This window comes from Periplaneta americana, chromosome 16 (assembly GCF_040183065.1).
Source record: "Periplaneta americana isolate PAMFEO1 chromosome 16, P.americana_PAMFEO1_priV1, whole genome shotgun sequence".
Classification (NCBI taxonomy): domain Eukaryota; kingdom Metazoa; phylum Arthropoda; class Insecta; order Blattodea; family Blattidae; genus Periplaneta; species Periplaneta americana.
This window is the reverse complement of record NC_091132.1, coordinates 164,872,481-164,892,804: the sequence shown is the minus strand read 5'-3', so window position 1 is coordinate 164,892,804 and position 20,324 is coordinate 164,872,481. Positions and strand designations below refer to the sequence as shown.

General features: G+C 40.2%; 1 protein-coding gene across 5 annotated transcripts in view; it reads right to left on the bottom strand.

Annotated features, from left to right (window-relative positions):
* Positions 1-20,324, bottom strand: part of LOC138691759 (zinc finger protein 493-like) — a 114,186-nt gene that overhangs the window by 37,099 nt on the left and 56,763 nt on the right. Inside the window, exon 1 of one of the 5 annotated variants that reach the window (XM_069814107.1) lies at positions 903-1,008. The exons of the other annotated variants lie outside the window; for them this stretch is intronic. The gene's annotated coding sequence lies outside the window, so the exon portion shown is untranslated. Of the gene's footprint in view, positions 1-902; positions 1,009-20,324 lie in introns of those variants that run through there. 5 annotated transcript variants of the gene reach the window in all.

Sequence of the window (20,324 nt, the reverse complement as noted above, 5' to 3'; positions counted from 1 at the left end):
AATGATTACGGCGACTGAACTGCTGACAAACACTTGTTACAAGTTACAACGGTCAAATTTTTGTCGCACTTCCTCGTACACATTTTCACACAAGAGCTTTTCTATATAATGAATAATATAATTCGTAGACTAGATAACTAGAGTCCACACATGTCGAGTAATGGTTAGCGCGTCTGGCCGCGAAACCAGGTGGCCCGGGTTCGATTCTCGTTCGGGGAAAGTTACCTGGTTCAGATTTTTTCCGGGGTTTTCCTTCAATCCAATATGAGCAAATGCTCGGTAACTTTCGGTGCTGGACCTTCATCTTATTCAGACGTTAAATAACCTAAGATGTTGATAAAACATCGTGAAATAACCTACTAAAATAAACAGATGTCATCAATGATAGGGAAACGAAGGCAGACCTAGTAAAAGCTATAACGGCTATATTTGTATAATCTCTCATGCGGAGACTAGCATACGCAAACTGTTACATAAATATGCATATTTCATCTATTTAGTACAAATACGAGGATAGGCTAACCAACAATAGATAACAGTAAGAATCACACTGTAAGCCTACTACCTCCGTCATCAGAGATGTTGATATTTATCCATTTGTATTGTATTTAGCTCCAGGAGAAAATTTGTTTTCAAAATACTTGCTATTATAATTCTACCATTGTTCAGTTCTCGTGACATGTTGCTTCAATGTGGAGAAAACATTATCAGCAGTGTACTGTAAGTGTGATACTTGGATATCACCAGTTTATGACTATTTAAAAGACAACCCCCACAAATGAACTGAGATCCAAAATAGTGATTAAGTCAGTGCACGTTAGGTTACCGATTATCGTGTGTTTATTTATAACCTATACACTAATATTTTTATTATATCTTAAATGTAGAAAAGTGCAACCTACCTCTTCAAAAACGTAACACTTCAACAAACGAAACGCCTACAGACTATTAACCAAAAGTTATTTCCCAAGACAGTGGCTAAGCTCGAGAATCAAAAGGGCTGTGAATGAGAGCCTATGACTGACTATGACCGTTGCTTTTAGAGTTGGGCAATACGATTCTTTTTCAGTAGTCGATTCCAACGATTCAATAATACATTATGAATAGATTCTAACTATTCGTTCACGATTCTTCTCAGTCTGCGATTCCAACTATTCTTTTGAATCGTCAACGAGTTCACGATTCTGCCCAGTCTGTGATTCCAACTATTCTTCTGAATCGTCAAAGAACGACTCTCAGAACAATTTCCTTTGTAAATCACGCGTAGAACAAAATCGTTGTACATCTCTCGCATAGATGGCATAAGAGGCGAGACATTGGATTGTCTCTTTCTCATTGGCTGGAACCAATCAGCATGACCTCCATTAGTCTACAAAATTACCCAAGATAATGTTTCTAAATTATAATTTAGCAACTGAACCTTATTATGAAGTACATTTTTTTTGCATTACGTCGCTATTTAACTATGCAAATTTGAGGATTGTGTTCATTATTTTCCGTACTTAACAAATGCAGTATTTTGATTTCACTCTCGCTCGGGAGCATTCGGCACGGTTCGGAAATGTCCGCTGACAGGTTACATCAAACAAGTAAATAGAATCATGGATTACGTTACCATGTCAATTCGTTACTATTCCTTTCAATGACGATTCGTTACGATTCTTTTGAACGACGATTCGTTGATACCACGAATCGATTCTTACGATTCTTTATTATTAGTCGTTCGAATGAACGATTCGTTCACGAATCGACCCAACTCTAGTTGCTTTAGCATTTATACAAGCGGTCGCATATCTAGATCGAAAGTGGGACTCCGATCGTCATTATAATTTCTACCGCTAGGTTCGCCTCATAGTTCTTTCTCAGTCTAATACAGGGCTGGGCACCAAGAGTGAATTCTACTCTCTCACGGAGAGCCATATGACTTCGCTTCAACCTCTTTCTTCCCCGCCGAACACCGCGCAACGTTGATGAATTACGTATGAATATTAAGCGCCCCCGTTTATTGTTTGAATTCGCTCCCGATGCCTAGCCCTGTCTAGTACATAGTCACGAAGCTTCATATTGGGGCCACCAGGATGTTGCACAACGTGGAAAAGCATTCTTTTTTTTACAATCTTTGCAGGTACCTATACTTTTTTCAATCCATGGTAAATCTTTGTACCTATCTATAGAAAAGTGTATCATACGAAAATTCTGAAGAAACCATTCCTAATATGTCACTGATCCTAGAATTATTAAAACTCACTACCTACCTATCTATATACAACGCATAGCAAAACCTGAACGAAAGAAACCTACCATGTCACTGATCCTCGACATTATGAAAACACGCTATGAACAAAATAAATATACCAAAAGATATCGTTTTGTGAGGCACGCCTTATGTTCGAATAAACCAATACCATGACGAATAGAAACATGTAGTGGTCGCACTCTGTTAATTCAAACGGCAGATACCATGCGGCGCTAGTGCAGAGTTCGCCCAGTCTGTTCCGTGTGTAAGTACGTAAATAGGTACATTTAACGTAACTTGCACTGTTTACCATTCGCTCCATATACGTACGTAATTGACATTGTACTTAAAATCTTAAGACTATCTGAAAGAAAAAAACATTCACATACATCACACTGTAAAACAAATAATATTTATTATATGTAAAACTTAATTTAGGCCTACTTCTAGGTGTGCAATATGTACTCACCAACAGTTACTTGTCCGACACTTGGAGAATTTACGAGATGATTTGGCGGCCCTCGGAGCTTGAAGTTCTCGTCGGATGTGTTTCGTCCGGAAGAAGAACCAACGTTTCATGTAGTGAAAAATTAGTTTCGGTATGATATCCATGGTATGATCCAAGCAGCATCCTGTTCCCGATGGCTGAAATAGAATTGAGTTAATACTGTCTATGCACTCGTGAAATATGTCATCCTACATTCCATCGCTCAAATTTTCTTTTCATGTCTTTTCTGTTTGCATAAGCAAATGAAACACGCTCTTTGAAGGATGAGTCAGGAAGGAGATGTCACGACCAGATCCGTAATCCTTTGTTTCTGTAAGTGCAGAATACGGTGATTTGTGTCCATGATCATGGAGGGAACGGGCGCATTGCTTACATTGAATAAATTTTGAACTATTTTTCACCACGTATCCAGCCACGTGATATACCAAGCATTCGTCTCCGAGAGTAGATGCATTTTCAAATTCTGGAATAGCACTTTCCCAACCTTGAAATATGGAGTCTTATTGAAGGACAATTTTTTGTTTAAGATTTATTTCCGTCGATATTTTTTATTTCGCTATAACGTTCTTCTACATTTCGGGCTAGTAAATCCATAATGATTCACGAAAAATGTCAAGGGCGCATCGGATTTTTGTTCGCAGTTCCCCCCCCCCCCCAGATGACAAGGCCTGTTTTATATGTAATTGGAGGAAATCAATAATTGAAGGATGGTCGTCGCAACTCAATGATCGCATGATTCCGAAATGGCGTTCCAGGGGTTCTTTATGTAATTTTGCAGTTATCACATATCGGAACCCTTTGCTCCAAAGAAATTCACAAAATTCCAGTGTACTGTAAGTTTTATACTAGACAACAATGTAGTTTATTCTTCCAACAACAACTGTTCACTTTCTACAATTTAATTCCACTCCCGTCAACAATGGGATTTGCTCTCCACACCGTAACACGGTATTCGTTATTGCTCTCCACAGACGACAATGACAATTTACTTGGAATATTGAGAACAACAATTAACTGTTAATTTTAACGAATGTTCACAAAGCACTATTTACAAATCAGAACTGTCAGTTCTCAGTTCACAGTTCTACCTCAGTCACTCAAGTTCACAGTATCTCGAACCCAAGACCTTCAGAGACGATCCGCTGAACTCTGAACTCAGGTCCCCCAACTGCGGTCCACTGCACTCGAACTCCGGGCTTCAGGCTCCACAGTTACGGACACAACTCAAGTCGCGCTCTGGTCTCGAAGCTGGCTACACTGCTACACAAGACTGGCTGTTTGCTGTCCACTGGCTGTAACAACACTGGCTTACTGGCTGACTGACTGACGTTCACTTGCGTCTTCTCTTTTATAACCAAACTATAGTTTCTGGAGAGTTCGCGAAAGATTCCACTCTCGAATAATCTGAAATCCCACTTCGACGGAATTCTGGACGATTCGGGAGGGTCCGTCCCACCCTTCACTCCGCACGTAGCAGTTTGCTTCCTTCCATTCTCGGCAAGCACCAGATGCGCGCGCAACCTCCCTTCGCCGCGTCGCCGTAGAACACCGCCACTCTACCCTCTCAACATCCAGACGCTCCCCTCGCCGCCACACCTAAGCGACCAAGGGACACACGTTCGAACTCCGGTGTAGCTGTCACATTGCTCCCTCCTCAGGGCTGCTCGGGCCGGGCAGTCCCTTGGTAGGCTGCTAAACGGTCCAGATGCACCACCATCATCTTACCTCGGGGTTGTCGCTGGATGCGGTACACCACGTCTTTGATCCGGGTCACCACGCGGTATGGTCCATCTCAGGCACGCTGCAGCTTTGGTGATTTTCCCTTGGTACTGATAGGTCGATACAGCCACACCAGGGCGCCCTCCTGGAATCCTGCAGAGTTGGCTAATCTGTCGTAGCGCACTTTCATCCTGTCGCTGGCATCTTGAGGTGCTCTGTGGCCAGTTGGTGGACTCCATTCAACTTCTCGGTCAGTTCCGCCACGTAGTCAGTCGCTGGCTGGTCAGCGCTGGGTGGCGTGCCAAACAGCAGATCACAGGACAGGCGCAGCTCTCTCCCGAAGACCATGTTTGCCGGTGTCATCCCTGTTGTATCGTGGACCGAAGCTCTGTAGGCCAAGAGGAACAGTGGGACTCTGGCATCCCAGTCTCGTTGATGGTTGGACACCACCTTCCGCAGGTGCTCTTCCACGGTTTTGATGTAGCGTTCCACAATGCCGTCAGACTGTGGGTGGAGGGGAGTGGTCCTGGTTTTATGCACCCCCAGATGCTCGAGTAATTCTCCCAGCAGGTTGGATTCAAAGTGGCGCCCCTGATCGATATGCAATTCCCGGGGCACCCAGAATCGGCAGATGAAGTTGTCAAGCAGCGCGTCGGCCACCGTCGAAGCCTCTTTGTTGGGAATCGCGTACACTTCTGGCCATTTTGTGAAGTAATCCATGGCGACTAGCAGGTACCGGTTCCCGCGATTCGTGACCGGGAACGTTCCAGCAACGTCGGTGGCGATACTCTCGAAAGGAGCTCCCATGTTGTACTGCTGCATGGCTCCCCTGCTGCGTGTCCTTGGTCCACGACTGGCTGCACAGGTGTCGCATTTTCGGCACCATTGTCCCGTGTCGGTTCTCTGATGCAACCAGTAGAATCACTGCCTTAACTTGTCCAGTGTCTTGTTTGCTCCCAGGTGGCCTCCAGTCGCTCAAGCATGAGTCTCCTCCAGCGCTTCCTTCACCTTGCTCCTGGGCAGGACAAGTTGTTCTATGCGGGTCCTTCCATCGGCTGAGTCACAAATCTTCTTCAGGATACCGTCCTTGAGAGTGAAAGATTCCCACTGGGCCCAGTAGCTCTTGTAAGTGGTGCTGCGGTTGGCGATATCGGCCCATACTGGTCTCTGGCCGGACTCCACATCACGGAGTAGCTGTCCAATGTTTAGGTCCTCCAGCGGCTCCATCCTTATGGCGGCGTTATCCCATCCTAGGCTCGGCTGGGCGGCAATTGCTCGGAATGCGTGGGCGACATCTCGCTCTTCTACTTTGAGGCAGTGTTTGCAGCCATCCGGGCACGGGCGTCGTGATAAGGCATCAGCGTTGGAATGTTTCTTCCCTTGTGCAGTGTTCAGAGGTGAAGTTGTACTCTTGCAGACGTTGAACCCAAGGGGCGGTCTGCCCCTCCAGATTCTTGAAGCCCAATAGCCAGGTGAGTGCAGAATGGTCTGTCCTCAGATGGAATTTCTGGCCATACAATTATTTGTGGAAATGCTTCAGGGCTTCCACAATAGCAAGAAGTTTTCTACGCGTCACATAGTAGTTTCTCTCAGCCTTGGATAGAGTTCGGCGGAAGTAGGCAATCACCCTCTCTTGCCCGTCCTGTTCCTGAGAGAGTACTCCGCCGATTCCTACGTTGCTAGCGTCCGTGTCGAGCGTGAACTTCCTTCCGGGGATGGGATATCCCAGTACAGAAGCAGTGCAGAGCGCCTCTTTCCGCGACTGGAAGGATGACTCCGCATCGTGCGTCCACTGGAATTGTCGTTTCTCCTCGGTCAGCTGGGTTAGAGGCTTAGTGATGTAGGCGCACCCAGCTACGAACCTTCTGTAATAATTGCAGAGGCCGAGAAAGCGGCGCAACTCCTGCTTGTCCCTTGGTCTCGGCCATCCTCTGACGGCTTGTAGCTTCTCCGGATCCGTGTCCACTCCGTTGGTCCCTACTACGTGCCCCAGGTAGCTGATCTTCTTCTGGTACAGATAACATTTCTTCGGGTTCAACTTCAGCCTGGCTTGTCCCAGTCTCTCGAACACTTTCCTCAGGTTCAACAGCTGTTCGCCGAAAGTCTTGCCGACCACGATGACGTCATCAAGGTACAGCAAACAGGTGTCGTATCTTAGGCCTCTCATTACGGACTCCATTAGTCTCTGGTATGTAGCCAGGGCGTTGCAGAGGCCGAACGGCATAACAGTGAACTGCCATAGTCCCTGGTCTGTAGAGAATGCCGTTTTCTCCTTATCCTCCCGATGTAGCGCCACCTGCCAGTATCCTGACTTGAGATCCAACGTCGAGAACCACTCTGCTCCGGCTAGGGTGTCCAAGGTGTCGTCAATTCGTGGAAGGCGAAAGCAGTCCTTCTTGGTGACGTCATTCAGTCTTCTGTAGTCCACGCAGAGACGCAGGTCCCCATTCTTCTTCTTCACCAGCATACCGGTGATGACCAAGGGCTATCGGATTCCTCGATGACCCCTCTTGCTTTCATGCCCTCCAGTTGGCTGTCAATCTCCCTCTGTTTAGCCAGAGGGACGCGTCGAGGAGGTTGTCTGATAGGGCGAGTATTTCCGGTGTCGATGCGGTGCTGAACTTTCTCTGTTCTCCCGTAGTTGTTTTCAGACAGACTGAACACGTCCTGAAATTCTGTCAGTAAATCGTGGACTTGTCGTCTTTCTCCTTTGCGTAAATTCTCCGCCAATTCTCGAGCCAGCTCTTTCAGAGATGGGTCTAGATCTGGACGTGGTCGGTGACACTCCTCGTTATTTGCCAGAGACGTCACAGACACCACCGGCTCGACGCTACCTAGTACAGTTCCACTAGGCACATCCTTGTCCCGATTGGTGACATTCAGGACTCTCACCGGTACCACTTTCTGATTCGGGAGTAGGGATCTGGCCACATAAACCCCATCTATCGGAGTTATCTGCGAATCGAGGAGCAGGTTTTTCTTAGGTTTTCCGTCCAGTCTTGCCGTCACTACCATCTCACAGCATGCCGGGATTGTCACATGATTCTCCAAGGTGAGTCTGCTGGCCATGGGTTGATTTACGACGTCCCTCAGGAACACTTCATCCTGACCAAAACGGAGGATACGGCGCCGGACGTCCACCGTTGCATCGAAGATCCGCATGGCGTCGAGTCCCAGGATGACGTCTTCAGTGATGTTGGCGACGAACACACACATCTCCAGTCTCCTCTTTCCCAAGGTCAAATCCAGGGAAACCTCTTTCTGGATGGACAGGCTCTCGCCTGAGGCAGTACGTAGCTCATATCGGCGCAGCGGCGTCCTCCCAGGTAGATCACGCACGACTTCCGGTCTGGCGATGGTGAGCGACGCCCCGGTGTCTACCAGTACTCTGCATGGGCGGCATCTTATCCATCCGTCAGCAATCAGCCCATCGTCGCATCTTCTGTTAACCGTCTTCAAGATCAGCCGAAGGGATGGTGATGACGGCGCCGACGTGCACCTCATCGCATCGGCTCCTTCTAGTTTTCCTGTTTGTGACCAGATCGGTAACATTCCCTCCTCAAGTGCCCAGGTTCGCCGCAGGACCAGCAGGTAGGCTCTCCTCGTCTTCGTCGCTCGGGTGATTTGGTTGACGTTCCGGTGCAATGCCGAGACGTTCGCCGTCAACTTGGTTGCCTCCATCCTGAGGGCTGCCGCCAGAGCTGCGTTGATGGTGCGATGCTCTGCCAAGAGTAGCTGTTGTCTTATTTCCGGGTCTCGAACTCCGCTGCCGAAGGTGTAGGTCGCCTCTCCAGCGACGAAGTTAGGTGGTAGGCCCCTGAGGGCCTTATGGGCCAGTTGTTCCACCGCCATCACAAATTCTTGCAGGGACTCGCCTGACTGTTGGACCCTCGTTTTCAGTTGGGTCCGGAATGCTGCCGCAAGTTGATGGTCTCCATAACGTCCCTCCAGGGCCGCCATTATCTCAGCTGCTGTCCCATCTTCTGGAACACTATGAAGAATATTCGATGCCTGTCCCTGAAGCGCGGCCAGCAGCTGAGTGGTTTTCTCTGCCGGCGTCCACCCATTGTGCTCTGCGATGGCCTCGAAATGGCGACGGAATATCGCCCAAGACGTCGTACTGTCGAACTTCGGCGTCTTGACGTTGTAATGTCTGGCTGAAGGCGATGGTTGTGCAGGGCCACTATATGGAGTCCTCAACTCTGCTCTTGATGACGCTCGAGATCGCGGATTTTGCCGTCGAAATTGTCTAAATCCTGTCTCAACTCGGCTACTGTCTCGTTTATAATTGTAAAATTATGGTTTAGTTTATCCTAATCGGCCTTAAGTTCGTCTTTCACGATGGCGACAATTCCATCTACGTGGGCCGAAACGCTTTCAATTTGCGTAGTGACGTCATCTTTCACTCCGCTTATGTCGCCTTTCACTCCGCTTATGTCGCCTTTCACTCCGCTTATGCCGCCTTTCACTTCACTTATGTCACTTTCCACCTCACTGATATCGTTCATTTCTGCTTTCATTTCCGCGATGGCTTGCAGGATTTCCTATAGGTTCTCCATTATGTCGATAATGTCCCGATTCTGACACCAATGTAAGTTTTATACTAGACAACAATGCAGTTTACTACTATTTTCTGCTTTTTACTGAGACCTGCATTGTCCTTATAAAGCAATTCTGTACTTTTAGGTTCGCTTTGTAAAGCACTAATTCTAGCTTTGGCTGATGACAGATTGACCTTAGCGCGCGTTAACTTACGATTTACATATCTCAAGTTGGTTTTTCAAATATGCTATTTTTTTCTGAGGATCAGATGCTATAGTTAGTTTTTAGAAGAAGAAGAGAAAGAAGAATAAAATTTAATATAAACATAATTTGGTTCACTTCTTGTTTCCGGATTATTTGTCATGTGTCTATCAGGAAGATAATCTTCATCCTTTCTCATTCTTTTACGAGGAGTTGTGGATTCTTGAATTTTCCACATTCGTCGTTTTCGGGATTTGATAGGTGTTGAGAGGGACTTGGGCAGATTCGGAAAAATTTGAGGAACTGCACCTGGTTTTAATTTCCACTTCAGTCTCGGCAATTCAACTTTTTCGTTATTCACAGCGAACACGTCTACTTTAACAATAAAATCGTCTGAGAAATGAGAGTCACAAATAGAACTTGTTCGTGACAATGGTCCGTCTTTTCTTGGGATCGGCCTTGCCCATTTATAAAATTCGTCCTTGTCCTTGGGAGGGGTGAGCAGCCTTTCCGCCATATCCCGCCCTACAACCCGGAACAAAACACGAAGGCATTGCTTCAAATATAACAAGACAAGAACATAATAATCTCGTCCTTTAATAAATAAATCATAGGAACTACTCACTTGTCACTCGTGTACGAATAATTACAGCTCAGTTTATTGGCACTTAAAGTATTTAACGCATTCAATTACACTAAAAAAAAAAACAAACCAAACGAAATGAACGAACACTCTACTGCTTCTTTTATGAACATTCGCTTCCAACTGAGCAATACCGATCGCAGCGCCACTAATTCTCTTGGTCACCGTCGACAATGCTGAACAGATAGGAGTGCGGACACTTCTATTCGCCAGGTTGGGGAAAAATATTGACATCCAAGTATTTCAAATACAAACACAAAATACTTCAAAGAATAGTATTTGAAATACAAAATACTTTTAAAAAATCAACCAAAATACATTTGTAATTCAAATACTCAAAATACATTTGTATTTCAAAAACTCGACACAGTATATAAAGAAATAAGAATATTACTGAAAATCTAAAATATCATACTAACATTAAAAGCATTTTTATCTCGAAGTTTTATATAAACACTGCAACTGAACATTCTTCCTTTACCCAGTCAGCAATGAAATTATGCTACATATGAATAATTACTGCTCCCTTTCAAAATAACAGTTTCTTAAAAAGTTCATCAGATGAAGATCCCTTTGCTGGTGCATGAATAAAACCTGAAAAACAGAACGTCTTTCTACAGGCGCAGAGGAACACAAACTTGTATTATACTTCATAAAACTTGCTTCACTGTTGGGTAATTTCGAGCCCCTACCACGCCGTAGCAGAGAAGTGAGAAATATGTTCCCAGATTGAAGCAGCGGAAAGTCGCCGTTTGTTAGGTAGAAAACGCGCGGGATTTCGAAACCGCTATTTGAACACGAGCCGTATTGCATATCCGAAAGCTAAATGGTTTTATTTACAGGAACAAAACTTCCTTTACGATATACCTTTAATAACATGTTTCTGCTGTCACCAGAGTTGCTAGGTTTTCTGAGAGGGAAATCGAGATATCAGAAGCTAACTTAAGACATTGAACTTATCAACACTTTATTATAATATGTATCAAATATGAATGAGGTCTCGCCCACCTCATTATATTTTGCTCGACTAGTATGACTAGTCAGTTTGTTTTTATACCATTAAGTATGAGAAAAATTCGTACCGGCACCGGGAATCGAACCCAGAACCTCTCAGCTGTGCGCGCTGAGTGCTCTCTAACCAACTGAGCTATGCCGGGACCCGACTCACGACGCCGGCCGAACTCCTCTCGTATATAATGAGGTGGGCGAGACCTCATTCATATTCGACACATATATGATGTTAACAGTTTAAAGAAACTGTTGTTGAATATGGCCATAAAGTCATGTAATATGCGCTCCTGTACATATATGACGTGTATCGTCTCAAGTGCAGGCAGTAAGGACGTAACACGATACTACGAGAGGAGTTCGGCCGGCGTCGTGAATCGGGTCCCGGCATAGCTCAGTTGGTTAGAGAGCACTCAGCGCGCACAGCTGAGAGGTCCTGGGTTCGATTCCCGGTGCCGGTACGAATTTTTCTCATACTTAATGGTATAAAAACTTTATTATAAGATTTATAATTGTTTTCTGCAAAGTAGTGTTTGCGTGCCTTTAATGTAATATTTGCCTACTTGAGAAGCACTAAAATACGAAGGACACACAGTACAGTGATTACTAAAGGTTAATTGTTTTTCCTTTTATTAACCACGGATATGTTTTAACCATTCGCTACTAAATTAACTTTGCAACTTTTCTTTTTCGGAACCGGTACTGCAACAGTACATCTGACGATGAATCCATGTTTAAACATAGTTCACTAAACTATAAAACGCAGCAATTTTATGAGTCTCTTATTGGTGTAAAATACGATATCAAAACGCTGTCTTTAGTGCCACTCAATGCACCTAAACTACACAATGGTTATTAATTGCGAGAGCAGCAACTAGGTACCGAAACGGATTAATCAACAATGTGGTAGAACTAGGGGAACTATTATCTTGCGAGTAGAGTAAGTTGCCTTACGGCAATCAGCTGGGTTACCTCACAGACTTACTAAATATCCGTGGCTCACCTCTATGTTTACAATGTTACAATTTGAGTCAAATATCGGATAATAGCAAATGCAGACTAATTTGTTTAAATTACGTTCTAAGCTGTTATCTCTCAAATCGGAATTTTTACCAATCTCGACTCGCTTTATCGGGATTCAACCACGAAATTGGGAGAATCCCGCCTAAATTGGGATACCCGGCATCTCTGGCTGTCGGGCTTTAATCATTTTCATAGGAACCCTGAATGTGAATATTCATATCCACGGTTAATGAAAGAATGTCTACTTTTTAATTTAATCTGTAGGTTAAATTGCTATATGAAATCAAAAACCATAACAACAATAATAATAATAATAATAATAATAATAATAATAATAATAATAATAATAATAATAATAATAATTATTATTATTATTATTATTATTATTACTATTATTGTTATTACTATTAATATATTATTATTATTATTATTATTATTATTATTATTATTATTAGTAGTAGTAGTAGTAGTAGTAGTAGTAGTAGTAGTAGTAGTAGTAGTAGTAGTAGTAGTAGTAGTAGTACCTAGTAAGATAAGAAACTGTTTAATTAATCCGTAACTAAGACAAGAATTACTTTCAATCAGTCATATTAAAATATTAACGTTTTATAATTTATACAGTTTCTGTATCTTTAAATTCGGCGAATAATTATCTGTTTAAAGAAAATGTAGGATATGGAGTGGATGAAGGATAATAACAATCTATATGGTAATAACGTAGTTTGAAAGTAGTTCGAAATGAGTTGAACATATTGAATGATTCGTTGTAAGGTAGAAATTCTCTCTGCGGATTACACTTATATACATGCTGTTAAGGGAATCTTTATTCAAAGGGAACCTAAGCATAATACAGTAGTTTAAGTACAATAGTTTGTCTTCTGTAACGTAATACGGAGCAAAAATCGTCGTAGAAATGAAAGATTAATCAGTGAAGTGTATCATTCCTTCCTTCCTTATCTCTACATCCGTGTATATTGCTGCAATTAAAAACAGCACACGAACGAACCATAGCCATTCAGCTCAACCAAACAAATGGCCGCTCGTCGGCTGTTCAATTTGGGAGCATAACACTAGCGCCATTGAGCGGTCTAGCGGTTATTTAGTAAGTCTATGGGTAATTCTCTTGAGTGCACTGGGTTATCCCTTTGCCATTGAAGAATTGTATGAGCTCATACTCCGCTGTAGACAAGTTCTTTTCTTTTTGCTTTTAAAGTCTGGTGTACTTGAGTTGAAAACATAAAAATTGTTTTTATCGTCTTCATCGTCTGAACTGACCAAAGGTGTAGCAGAGAACTGCTCAGCTGATTTCACACACATATTCTGTATCCTTTTCTCATCATTTGGTGAGGCAGTGTCAGGTAGCCATCCATCTTAAACGATGGGTGGAAGCAAGCTGCCAAAATAGCTCAATTTGCTTCTGGGTCAGATCAAACATAGCTTTAAATCTTGATGAAAGCGAACTTATTAAGATCGGAGTTACTTTCAATAGATGGCGTAGTTTATTAGATAACAGAATATGTAATCAGTTTTTGAGGGAAATTAATGTGGGCAAAAATTGGCTATAATAGCAAGTCTTCTCATTTTGCATTAAATCAAGGTCTATGGCAATGGGTTTCAGAACTGCACAATATTCTGCAAGGTATTGAAACTCAACCTCTTTGAAGGTTGGCAATCCCAGTTTTTCACATATACTGTTTATATCATGTTTGAATTACAATATTTGAGAGACTGAGTCATAAAGAGAATTCCATAGAGTTGGGCAAGGAAACTTTAATGAATAATTTCAAGACTTCTGATATAATTTCTGAGGATATGGGTCTCCTAGACGCATTCCATAATGCTGAACATTTAGCAAGTGTTGGGAGATGGATCATTGATGCTGTTAGAGATTTCTTTATAGCATTAAGGAAATCAGTTGTGGCAAGGAAACTAAGTGTACGGCTAGCACATCTGAAATGGATAGGCAAATATAACAAAAGTTCATTCTTCAAATCCAAATCCAAAAGGTGAAGGACAAGAAGAAGAAGAAGACGAAGAAGAAGAAGAAAGTATTTTGAGTATTTGAAATACATAATACATCAATTTTATGTATTTAAATACAAAATACCAAATACTTTCGAAAATCCTTACAAATTATAAAATACAAATGTACTTCAAATACTGCCCAGCCCTGTCTATTCGTTATGGTTTTATGTTACCAGTACCCCATACGCAATACTGTTCACAATTTATAATGCGAAACATTTGCTTTATTATAGCTAAAATAATGGAAATATGAAAAAGAAAATCCAAATTTAATCTATTAAATACCGTTTCTCCCGCTGGAGTGGGCCTAACAGGCAGCAAAAAATCTTCTCCACCTCTCTCTATATTTTTATCCAGTAAGTTTAGGCTGCCAGGCATTTTCTAGTCTCTCGTATCTCTTCTACACTTCACCTGCAATTCTTCCGAGGTACGCCTCTGACGATATCCTTGTGAGACCCATCTCCATGCGTTCTCTTTCTTTAGGCTATATTCTATCCAATTATAACTTTTGCGCTTCCTTTGTGGGACTATTCGCTCCTCCTGTGTTCTGTGTAGTGCAAATTAAAGGTGTGCCAATTTTCCTAAAAAGTTAACACACTAAAGAACTTGTAAAGTGAATCAGTGAGTGCATAGGTCTAATTTCTCACGTCTTCTAATCTGTATATATATTTTATGCATGGATATTCACTTGCATTAAGTATCAATACTAACCCCGTGTGTTGCTCTGGTATACTGTAAAACCCTTCTGTATATATTTCAAATGGATTGTGATTAAAAATTAAGGCTTTTTAGTACTATTAAGGTTTTTTCTTTCTTTTTCTTTCTTTTTTTTTTTTTTTTTTTTTTTTTGACATTTTCCATATTTTAGCTCTGAAATGTTGTACGAATATCATGGAATGCAATAAATACAATACAATAAAGATCACTCACCGATTCTGACGTCCAAAAATTTCTGCCTTATTCAACATATATTTTTTCCGCATAGACTTCAGATAACATTATTTTTCCCCTGAGCTCATCAGCAACTTGAGAACTGTGATTGACTTTCTCAGGAATATCAAATATTTTAGTAAACATTAGCTATAACCTATAATCATTAATTCAATTCAATTTATTTGGCCATTAGACATACAGTTTTAGGCTTCGTCAGAATACATTGAAAAAAAAAACATATAAATACATTTACAAAAACACTAATAACAGAAACAGTAAAATTTAAGTAATACAATGAAAACATGAAATAATTTGAAACTTTTAAATTGAAGAAAACTAACTAAATTGCAATTAAAACTTATTTATTAAAATACAATGTCATACAAATTTGTCTCGAAAAACTCAGCAACAGAATAAAAGCGATTATTTAATAACCAATTGTAAAATCTAGTTTTGAAACTATTGATTGGTAATTTATAATATTGACTTGGGAGCTTATTATATAATTTCATCCCCATAATTAAAAAGTTTGTATTGCTCTTGTGTAATCTACAATATGGAATATTAATTTGTTCGCTATTTCTAATTTCATGATCATGTATATTGGCCACTAATGATTAATTGTCGATATTTTGTCTAGTGTAAAGTACTAGAACATATATATATACAGATTTATGATTGTTAAAATCCGTGATTGTCTGAAAAGTGGCCGACAATGTTCCAGATAATTTGATTTACATAAAATTCTAATGGCCTTCTTTTGTAAAATCAAGACGCTTCCAATTTTGGTTCCATTTCCCCAGAAAATTAGGGCATATCGAATTATCGACTGAAAGAAAGAAAAGTAGGCACATCTTAAATAATTTTGAGAAATGCAAGTAGTTAATTTCTTTAGCAAATATAAAACTCTTGATAGCTTTGTGCATATGTACTCGATGTGCTTATCCTATGTTAAACTGGAGTCTATAAAAGGTCCCAGAAATTTTGTGTAGTTGAGTTTGTTGTCCTTATTTATTAGATAGTTTAGGCAGAAAGTTAAGTTGATGGTTTTTTCTTGATTAAGCAAGAAGCCATTAGATTCAAACCATAAAGCCATCTGTGATAGTGTCGTTGTTGAGAGCATGTAATTGATTTAGAGCAGAGGAAGAACATAGGAAAATGGTGTCATCTGCATACATAATTGTCATTGCTTTAATGAATTCTGGAAGATCATTTATTGCTATTAAAAATAATAGGGGACCAATTATTGATCCTTGAGGAACCCCATAATGTGCAGTGGTGAGACTTGACCAATTTTCACCTACAGCAACTAATTGACTTCTCCCATGAAGATAGGTTCTAGAAATATTTAGTGTGTTCCCTCGAATACCATAAAATTCTAATTTTGATAAAATTAAATTATGATCAACACAATCGAAAGCTTTATAAGATCGCAGAATGTAGCATTAACTGGTGACCTATTTTCAAAATTTCTTAAAATTTCCGTTATTAAAAGCTCAATTGCATCATTTGTTGATTTACTTTTCCTAAAGCCAAATTGGTTAGTACTAAAGAGATCTGAATTTTCAAAATAATCATAAATTTGATTGAAAATTACATATTCAAATACCTTAGATAACGCAGGCATGATAGAGATTGGCCTGTAACTACTTGGACTTGTTCTATTGCCTTTTTTATATATTGGGATTACTTTCGAAATTTTTAGTTGATCGGGAAATATGCCTTGTTGTAGACAAATATTGATCATATGTGTTAGAGGAATATATATGGAAGTTTTTACTTTAAAAAAAAAATCATTTGACATATCATAAACGTCTTTTGAATTTGATTTTTTCAAGGTATTTATTGTATCCCATACCTACTCGGTGGTGACATCTTTCCATTTAAAAGTACAAGAGATTTTGTCATTTCTGTTTAGTATATCCATTGGAGATAGTTCAGAGCGTTGAATTCTGGATTTGATTATGTCCACTGAGTCAATGAAAAATTCATTGAACTCTTCCGGCGATATATTATGATTCTTTGTATGATTTTGAGTGTTACTGGATCTTTCTCTATTTATGAGATTCCAGGCAGTTTTACACTTGTTATCGGAGTTTACGATTAATTTGGTATCTTAATCCAGTTTTGCTTGAGTTAATTGGCTTCTGTACTGTTTCTTAATTTCATTTAATTTATTTTTAGCCATGGGCAGACCTGTCACCTTATTGATGTGATGTAGTATTAGTAGTTGGGGTTTCATCCGTTTTAATTCTTCTGAATACCATTTGTTTGGTTGTTTTTTACTTTTATTCAGTTTTACTTTCTTGATTGGGAAAGTTAAATTAAAATATTCTAATAATAAATTTAAAAATGTATTAAAATTTGAGCAGCTATTGGGTCTTTAACATTAAGAAAGGATTCCCAATCAATATTGTTTGTATTATAACAGAATTCCATTACTCTTTCCGTGGTAAAAAAACGTTTTTTTAACCATTTGAGGTTGTATATATTCGTTTCTCAATTGAATATGTAATTTCAATGTAAGAGCAGAATGGTCTGAATATGGGAAGTTATTTACCAGAATGTTGTATGTTTCCTGCTGACTATTTATAAGAATGTTATCGAGGCAAGCTTTTCCTCTCGTAGGAGTATAATTTCCTGGATAGAAATTATATTGCCTTAATAGATTTAATAGGTCAAGTACGGTTGTTTTATCTGTTAAGACATCAAAGTCACAGTTTACGTCTCCTCCGATTACTACTGTGTAATTGTGCCATTTTGTGAGTATTTGAAGAAGCTTTTCGAGTTGTATTAAAAAATATTTGAAGAACCGCTAGGAGATCTATAAATGCAAATAATTATCAATTTAAATGAATCAATCATTACTCCTGAACATCCGAAGTGAAATTCTATTTTTAATTCATTTAATTCCATTGGTTTGAATTCTAAGTTGCTTTTAACAAAAATAGCCGATCCTCCATGAATATGCTTGGATCTTTTAAAATAATCACCTAATTTAAAGCCATCGAAATTTATATAGTCAATATTATAATCACGCAACCAATGCTCCGTAAAACATAAAAATGAATAGATGTCTAAGTTGAAAAAAGTTTCCAGGAGATTAATTTTGTTATTCAAGCCCTGTATATTAAGATATAAAAAATTTATTGTTGTTTTTTCACTTTTGTCATTGTTTAACGATCTGGAATTGGTTTTTATGTAGTTTGTGTTTGAAAAAACCTAGTGACCAGAACCCCTTCAGGCCAGATATTAGTGTCCAAAGCTCGAACAATATTATCGGAGTTAATTGTAATTTTGAAAGATGCATATGAATTAGGAAATTTTGATTTCAGGGGCTCGCATTGTGCCTCCGGGAAACTTTCTTTCACAAATGATTCCAAGCTATCCACTGTAGTAGTAGGATCTAGTCTAGAAACAAATAGATATCCTTTTTTGGGAACCTTAGTCCCTTATCATTGGGAATTGAGTTGTTCCCGACTACAATTTTTTTATTCTTTCTCGTTGATCCATTCTTTCCCACCGTGATCCATTCTGTTTCATCAGAAGTCTGACTGTTTACTTTAGGAGCAGGGGCCTTGTTTTGGTTTGCAGCTGTGCCCTCGTTTTTTTGCTCGTCTTTGCTAGATGTGGCAAGATTACAGGCAATGTCGGCGGCCGAAGAATTTGCAGCGTTAGCTGAAATTCCAGCGCTCACTGGTGTAGTATTGCGCTGACTTTGTTTACAAGTTGAGGCTTTTGCAACAACAGCACTGAAAGATGTCTGGGAGATAGTTGGAATTCTTGGTGATTCCGTGACCTTGCCGATCTTGTCACCTGCTAGCAAAGACAATTGACTCTTAAGTTGATAATTTTCATTTTTTAAATCTTTTATGTCTGCTTCCAGGTTCTTTACATATCCCAGAACTAGATTTAAAGTTTCAACAATATTTTGCGTGTTGAGTCGCACTGTCTCTATTTGCACTGCTAGAGATTCAGCATTGCTGATCTCTGGCAGACATATTAACCTCTCTGGAGACAAAATTTTTTTGGTTGGCGTCTTCTTCTCGATGGAAGTTAGATCACTCACCGGGGATTGATGAGAAGATCTTGGTTGAGGGCTGGCTCGAACTGGTGTGGTGTCGCCCCTCGTTGACCTTGCTGTTGTTAAGCAGTCTTCACACCGAAAGACTGAGGATCCACCCTCATATTCTGCATCTCCAAATTTGAGGCAGTCAAGGTGGAATCGTAAGCCACACGGCCCAATACACTTCAGATTCCTGCCTTGGACAGCTGACGAACATTTCTTGCACGTATCTTTGGTTGGCCGCATGTTGCCTTAGCATGCGAACCACACAGTGACACACTTATTTAACTGACTCGATTAGGTAAACCTAGTCGTCGCAGAACTATGTAAAAACACGTCCATTCGTTGCAACGATCTACAACGATCGAGGCTAGACTGAGATGTAATGGAATATATATATATATATATATATATATATATATATATATATATATATATATAATTTTTTGTTCTTATAATGCGAAGCAGAATATAAAATGTAAAAATATTATTCAAACCAGTTATCTCATCTGCCGATTATATAATGTCGTTGGAAAGGAATTCTGACGGACGTCACTATATTTCGTAAAAGAACACGTGTTAAGGATATTGTACCAAATTAATTCCCTCAATATATACCTACATTAAACCTGCAATGCTACCATACGTAATTTTGACGTATAAATGGGTCATCAATTCATCCTCACTACATTTTATACCAAACGAGCCCCTCCTTCTTCTAGCTATGCCTCCTTCTGACAATTTCTGACTAGCAGTCGTGACAGCAGGTTGCAAATTACACACTTAGCTAAGGCATTAAAAGACATATTTGGAAGTATACGTCAGATTTACGTATCAATTATATTAATACAAAATTTTCTGTCAGTGCAGTTTATTTATTTTCTTGTACGTGTATTTTATCTAACACAGTAACAAAGGATAAAAACTTACGTGATGATCCTGACAATGTTATGCGAATTATAGATGAAAATTCAGATGATACTGCTGAAGACAATGTAGAGTTTGATGATGAAATCTGTGACTGTGACAGTGACAAGGATCCAGAATACATATCGGGATGAAGTTGCAGCTCAAGGTCAATTATCAATGGAAGATCCAGTACGAGAGATGGAGATTAAACTGTAGGAATACGAGCGAATGGAGAAAGAAGGAAAAGAAGCAAGAAAACAGAAAACGGGGAACTCACCACATATTTAGAAAATAAAGTGTACGAAATTCGACCAAAACACGTCCAGTTGAAGCTGGAGAGAATTTCTGCTCTGAAAATCCAGTAATAAATATGTAATAGAATTTTGAAGCCAAATTTCCCACACTTTTCTTATTAGAGAAAGTTTTCCTCCCTACCTGAGCTGCTCTCGCGTATCTTTATCAATAAAAATGTAGCTGATTAGTTAAAGACAGTAGCACGAATTTGTTCAGC